This window comes from Megascapheus bottae, chromosome 11 (genome assembly GCF_031878675.1).
Source record: "Megascapheus bottae isolate mThoBot1 chromosome 11, mThoBot2.hap1, whole genome shotgun sequence".
Lineage (NCBI taxonomy): Eukaryota > Metazoa > Chordata > Mammalia > Rodentia > Geomyidae > Megascapheus > Megascapheus bottae.
The window spans coordinates 14,972,779-14,980,581 of record NC_143519.1 but is presented as its reverse complement, the minus strand read 5'-3'; positions in this window follow the sequence as shown (position 1 = coordinate 14,980,581).

Genomic DNA, 7,803 nt, shown 5'->3' with positions numbered 1-7,803 from the left:
AGTAAATACATATATTTGAAATAGAAGGGGGAAAATGAGGGGAGGAGCTTGGGGGAGGGAAATGGGGACAAAAACATAAGAAGAGATATCAATGTGTGAGAAGTAATGCACCTTCTATCTGGCGAATATAACTGTAACCCCTCTATACATTGAAATAAAAAATATTTTGAAAATAAAAAATAAATTTAAAAAATATTTTATTTGTCGGCCCGGGAGTTTGGCCTAGCGGTTAAAGTGCTTGACTAGCATGCACAAAGACCCGGGTTCGATTCCTCGGTATCCCACATACACAACCAAGCCGGAAGTGGCAGAGACGAGACACAACCAAACCGGAAAAGTGGCAGAGACAAGACTGCGAAGGCGACAGAGAGCGAAAGAAGCGAGTTGAACTGAAGTGAACAGAGCCCAACCGAGTGGTGGCCGGAGCGAGCGGGGCCGGAGCGAGCAGGACCGGAGCATGCGGGAGCGAGCCGAGCCAGAGCCAGCGAGGCCGGAGCGAGCGGGGCCAGAGCGAGAAGGGGCCAGAGCGAGCAGAGCCAGGAGCAAGCGAGAGTTGGCCGGGCCAGAGCGAGCGGGGCCAAGAGCAAGCTGGAGCGAGCCGGGCGGAAGCAAGCAGGGCCAGAGCGAGCGGGCCGGAGCGAGCGGGGCCGGAGCCAGCGGGGCCTGAGCTAGAAAGAGGGCCTAGCCAGGCCAGAGCGAGCAGGGCCGGAGCGAGCGGGGCCAGAAAGAGAAAGGGGCCAAAAAAAAAAAAAAAAAGATTTTATTTGTAACAAGACAAAAATAAATAAATATGCACTACATAGACATAAAATCTATGATGGGAATATATACTGTATAGACATAATATTATATTTTATACATTGATATGTATCTATGACATGCAAACCCTCAACTTAATTTTAATTATGTTCTAAAATCCATGTGCCAGTGCTTGCATATAGAAATTCCCTTCTTGAATACTTGTTTTTTAAACATGACTATTGAAATATGTTATAAAAATCAGTGTTAATAAAACCTTTAAAAAATAGCTGATGTGGTGATTCATGCCTACCATTCTGGCTTCTTGGGAGAGAGAGGCAGGAGGATCACAGTACAAAGTTATCCCAGATAGAAGGTAAAATATCAAATAATGTTTACCAGTGATTCAAGGCATGCTTTACAGTGGATAAATTGATGAATAAGTAAATGAATAAACAAAAAAAAGTAAATGAATAAACAACTTATATTTTAAAAATACGTGGTATCATCCTTGATATATTTTAGACCTTTCAAGAGGTACTTGTTAAAGAACTTTAATCATATTAAATTATATCATTAAACCCCAAATGTTAACAAAGAAATTGTACTTGAATTTTTAAGAATCTTGTGTTTTTTAATTATTATTCTTGGATAGTTTGCTATATATGCAGTGTGAGATTTAGGAAAATTTTGCAAATAATATTATACACAAGCTTGAACATTTTGTTTGCTCAGTGCTACAATTCAGTGGACATACTTTAGCCTCATTCAGTATGGTGTTTAATTCTACCTTTTGTCATTTTACATGTCTCTTTGTCATCTCTAATAAAAATTAAATCATATCTTTTCTGATAAATAAGTTATTTAGTAACTCCCTAAATATGAAATAAAAATCTTTCTGTTGTTTTTGTAATTTATAGATAACAGTTACTTTTATGTATACTCTGCTCTAGTAAGAGTTTGTTGTTGGTGTTTTTTTTAAAACAGTTTTCCTACACAAAGGCACTTTAGCTTTATTTTGTTCATTCACCGGTGCAGTTTCCCGAATCAATGTTCTACCTGGTGGAGAAAACCCAAAAAGAAACTTTGAGAGAATGGACAAAGCCTATGCAGCTGACCACATTACCTACTTTTATGCGGTGTCTGCCATGGAAATCAGGGTCTCCTCCACAAGGAAAAACATCACCCCCCATACAGACATCATTTATGATATGTACTTTCCAAAGCAAATAGATCTAGCCACATGATGGTTATACATTGATTGAAGACCATGTCATCATCAGACAAAACTTAGTCCTCTACCACACTGATGAAACATCATGGTATTTTTAAGACCTAAGAGATATGCTGACTGTGGTCTGAAGGCTATATAGAATTAATGTATTTTTAATTAAAAAAAGATTTTTATTGAATACTGACAATTTGAATAATTGAATACTGACAATACTGATATTGCACATATATTTATGGAGCATAGAAGAATGTTTTAACATCTACATTCAAGGTGGTCAATTATTCCATCTAGCTAGTAAATGTATCACCACACCAATTACTAGTCATTTATTCCGCTCCTCCTACTAAAGTATTACACCTTTGGTTCAATATCTCATTTTCCTCCTCCTTCCAATTTTCAGCCCATGATGCTCTCTTCTCATGTTGCTCATTTCTATGAGCTCCGTTTTTTTTTCAAATTCACATGTAAGACAGGTCCTGGGACACTTATTTTTCTGTACCTTATTGATTTTTCTAAGAATGATTACATTGTATTTTCCTGTGTAGTCTAATACAGGTCCTGTGACACTTATTTTTCTGTTTCTTGTTCATTTTCCTAAGAATTATTGCATTGTATTTTTCTGTGTAGTCTGAAGCCTTTGAAATGTCAGGTTAAAACATAATACAATCCATTTCTATTATCATGATACCCTCCCAACATGAAACAAGGACTACTTGGAAGAAGAGGACAAGTAAACTAAAACTTCATTCAACGGTAAAGACCACTCCAATCACTTCGATTTTATTCGAAGAACACAGAGAAATCACTGAGTGGTTTTAAATAGGGGAGACTTGCTCGAGTTTATATTTCATAGACAAGATTTGGATGGTAGGAAAAATAAGTTATTTACTGGACCAAGAGTAAAAAATAAAGTTTGTAAAGTTTTGGAGAAAGCCCATTAAATGATGGTCTCAGAGTTTCAGAGAAAGATCAGAAGCAGAAGCAACTTGCATGTATCGAGGACTAGATTCAGTTATTTTATTGCCAAAAAAGAAAAAAAGTCATACAGAAAAGATGAGTTTAGCCTGGAAGAGTAGGTGGGTGAGAAGTAATAGGCACATATTCTAAAGGTGAGAACACAATCAAGATGCATATTAATGTCTCAAATCAATAATGTTCTGATAGGATTTGCTTAAACATCATAAGAAAAGAAGAAACAACGATTTTATTAAAAACTACATATTGGATGAATCAAAGCCCTCTATCTCTGCAATCTAGATTACACTACACTAATTGATAAATTTAATAACCAATTCAAGCCTTCCTTTATTCAAAGCATAACAAATTATAAAGCATTTCTGCATGTATTGTATCCTTGCTCCTTAGCAACAAATTTGCAAAGATGAGGCTTTAATACTCACCATTTATAGATAGAATGCGTAGGCTCAGAGGAGTTCAGAGTGCTTACAAGCACACAATAAGTTTTTCATCATAAATTCAACCCAGATTCACTACTAAAAACTGTAGTGTTTAACTAATGATAATACCTACCAGGTGAAGGTTTATAACACTTGATTTAGAACTGCAAGAAATACACATTATTTTGCCTCAAGCCATTTCTGTATCAGAACCATCATTGTATCTCTTTAAAACTTTATCTTTCTACTTTGGGATTTTACTATTTTTAGATTTTTTTTTATTGTAAAGGTGATGGACAGAGGGGTTAGAATCGCATAAGTAAGGTAATGAGTACATTTTTATTTGATCAGTGTTACCCCCTCCTTCATTTTCTCCCACTTACCTCCCCCAAAACGCCCATCTCCTTACCCAATTTGATTGGAAAGCCCTTGTTTTACTGCTTCAGTTTCCTGCATGCTGGGATTATAGGCAGAAGAGACTACACTTAGCAGATTTCTACTTTAAAACAAAGCTTACATATTTCTTAAGTATCACAATCTACATTTTTCTAAGTAAAGATAAATAGGAAAATATGCAGGTACCATTAGTTCAAAATTAATCTTATGGTTTTAAATAAAATATAAGAATGATTTCAAAATTAACATACAAAAATAAATTCTCTCTCAATATTAGGTCTGTTTAAAGTCTACCTCAGAAGTGTAACGTTCCACAGGAGAGGGCCTGTATCACACTTCATTTTATAAACATGCCCATTTGTAGCATCTTTGTAATAATGTAGCTAATGAATATTTTATTGATTTGATATTGAGATAGAATATCTATAATCATCCATCTATCACATTATTTCCATTTTTAAGAAAGACCTGATAGGAATGGAATGGTGAAAGGAATATGGTCTAATATTTGCGATAGTGTATAATATGTTCTTGGGTGAAAATAGGGAATAAATAAATAATATGTCTTGCACAGGCTTGATTTCTAGAATCACATACGAAGATAGTGTTTTCCTAGAACAACACAAACCATGTAATAATGAATGTGACACCATCTAAAAAAATAATAAACTGAAGGTTGTTAATGAGAAAGGTCACTGCATTTGTCACCTTTACCTGTTTATCTCACCACAGCAGTAACAAAGATTTCCTTCTCATCAGTATCATGCATAAATTGATGGAGCTTATTATTATTCCTGAGTTATTTTAGGAAATGAGATCTAACCATTTCTTCCAGTGGCTCTGGACGCATAGCATCTTAATTGCAAAAAATTATGTCTACATTTTCTCATTTATAGAGTTTGCTCTCTAGGAATTTTAATATCACAACAGTTTTCTATTCTGAATAATAAATTGATTCTAAGGTAAAGTTTATAAGGCAACAGTAAATAAGAAATGTAAATGCTGTTTCCATGGCATAAAATCTGGTGATTATTTTCCTCATTTACATATGCATTTGTTTATTTTTGTTCCTTTATTGGGGGATGAGCTAGGAAGTAACAGATGAATGAAGAGAAGAATGATGGAGAATAGTCAAAAATCAATACATAGCCTAAGATTTAAGGAAAGTGAGGGGAAAGATGAGTTAGGACAGATGAGTGAGAAGGTTGAAAGGATTAACGTTGATGAAGATACATTGTATTCATAAACTGCTTTGGTGAATGATTAACTCTTGTACAACTATTCAAAGAAATGATTTTTTTAAAAAAGGAACTGAGTTCTTACAAAACTAATGATAAAGTATTATAAAGGTAATGTACAGAGAGATTAGAGTTGCACAAGTAGTAAGGTAATGAATATATTTTCTTGCTTGCTTGCTTGCTTGCTTGCTTACTTTATTAGTACTAGGACCCAAACTCAGGGCCTGGACATTGTCCCTAAGCTTTGTCAAGTCTATCACTATACCATTTGAACCACAGAACCTCTTCTGAATTTTTCTGTGTGCATGTGGTACCAAGAAATTGAATCCTGGACTTTGGTGCATGCTAAGCATGCACTCTACCACTAGGCCACACTCTGGGCCAGTACATTTCTTTTCAAACAGTGTTTCCCCTCCCTCATTTTCTTCCAATTTCCCTCCCTCTCCCCCTATTTTTCCTCCTCCCAATCCCATCCCCAAGGTGGAATCAGATGGGGCTCAGTGGATGAATGGATCAAGAAAATGTGCTATATAAACACAATGGAATTCTATGCTTCCATCACCCTGTGGCTAAGAAAATGAAAAGGGTTGGAAAAATTGTATTAAGTGAAGTAAGCCAGAACTAAAGAAACATATATTCCATGGTTTCCTTCATTTGTAATCATCAGTATATGTCTAAGATAGTCCTAACAGAGGATCATAATAGTTCTTTCACTATATACACATGATCACATAAGACAATGCTAATGAAATGAAATCCATGATGAAACAAGAGAGATTTTTTTATGATTCTTTTTTTTTTAATTTTTTTTGTAATTAGTAAAAGGGTTACATGATATTTGCCAGACAGAAGGTGCATTAATTCACATACATTGATACCCTTTCACATGTAACAAGAGAGATTTTTTTTGGTTTATTTTTGTTTTGTTTTGTTGTTTCTCAGTGCACTGTATGCAACTATTTCTTTCTTTCTCCTACACGCCCCCTTTGGTTTAAACCCTATCCTCACTGTTCTGTTTTGTTCAGTGTCCATTCCATTGCACATAAGTTTATCTGATTTGAGGTTGAAGGAGGAAATTACAGAAAGTGTGAGACAAAGGACAAAATGTGAACCAATGCTAAAATAACACTCTCTAGACATCATGTTGAAATGAACTTTATAACTTGGGGGAGGGGAGTCAAGCACAGGTAATGCGGAAGAGAAGACAAGGGGTGACAGTGTTGGAAGACAAATGTACTCATTACCTTACTTATGCAACTGTAGACTTCTCTATATAACTTTTATAATACAATAATAATATAAAAGTATCATTTCCTCTCTAATATTGAAATTTTTTTATAGACTTCTAAATTGAGATCCAAAATCCAAATCAGGTTCCTACCAGAAACCACTGTTTTTACCAATAGTTTCCAAATATTTATCAAATCTCCAAGTTGCTATTTTGTTCTCATTTATGAATCAAAGAGCTGCAGATATGCTGTTTCCTTGAATATATTTGAAAAAATGTTGGGGCTTGAGGGAGAGTATTTGTTGCTTTCTTTTTTGGCCATTTTGTATTTGTAATTTGTCTCCCTTTAGTAAATTCTATATATTTTACAGAATGCTCAATTTTTTCAGAGTTGCTTATTTATATCCCAAAGGAACTAAACTGGCCTTTGTTAACCATTTACCACATCAGTTTTTAGGGGATAAATTGAAGGCCTTAGATGTATTTTTTTAATGTGAATTCATTGTTTCAAAGGAATCTCTGGGAAACAATCCATTTGGAAAAACCATACTCTCATATTTGCCATTCTTTCTCTAACTTTTCCAGCCATATTATTCTAGTTGACAAAATCTAGACTTCATATCTCTACAAAGATATTAGGCTGATAATTTAGTTTTCTAAATTAAATCTTTATAAGAATCATGCATACAACTATATGCCTACATTCTTAAACATTCTAAAATAGATGTGATTTCTCATGAGATAAGAATGGAATTGATTTATGTAAAATACTTATAATATATTACAGCTTTTTGCCAAGCTGTTAATGGCTTATATTTGTAGAAAATCCTTTATGAATACATTAAGTCCATATTACATTATAACATTTATTATTGTTGTACGTTTACTCAGTATTATGTTGTAATTAATCTTCCTAGGGCTATGGTATTTTATTAACCTGTCCTCCCTTAGAGACATTGTTCAGGAAGCTTTTATAAAGCTGCCCATAGGTAATGAGTTCATGTTTAGACTTTCTTCTTATCAGGAAATGTTTCATTTCTTACAAATCCTTTCTAAAAAAATATACAAAAACACACTGAATGATGTTCCTAATTTTTATACTGTTGTATTAAACATTTAATTGATATGTACCTTTGATAAGGTAGACATGTTGATATGTTATATGTAATGCGGTCATGAAACAAATTAGATTCTGTTTGACTGGAAAAGTAACTGTGCATGTCCTTTGGATCTGACATTTTGGGCAGATTAAATTTCTCTTGGACTTTTTTTCTAATGTGATTGATGAAAAATTCTCATCTTCTATAACCTGTGGGTTAGTTTCCCTTCCCCCACAGAATAAATAATTTTAAATCAAGCAATGAATTAGCCTAGAATCTGTATCCAAATTAATTTTCTCTTTATTTATATCCTAGCTTTTGTTTCTATATAAAATATACCCTACACTGATATGAAAAGAGACAGACATTGAGAGACGCAGTGATTGTCCTAATAGATGAATAAATGAGTCATTCAAAACATGAGTGAATAAATTAATGTTCTATTTTGCCATCAGTCAGACATCTTCACTTT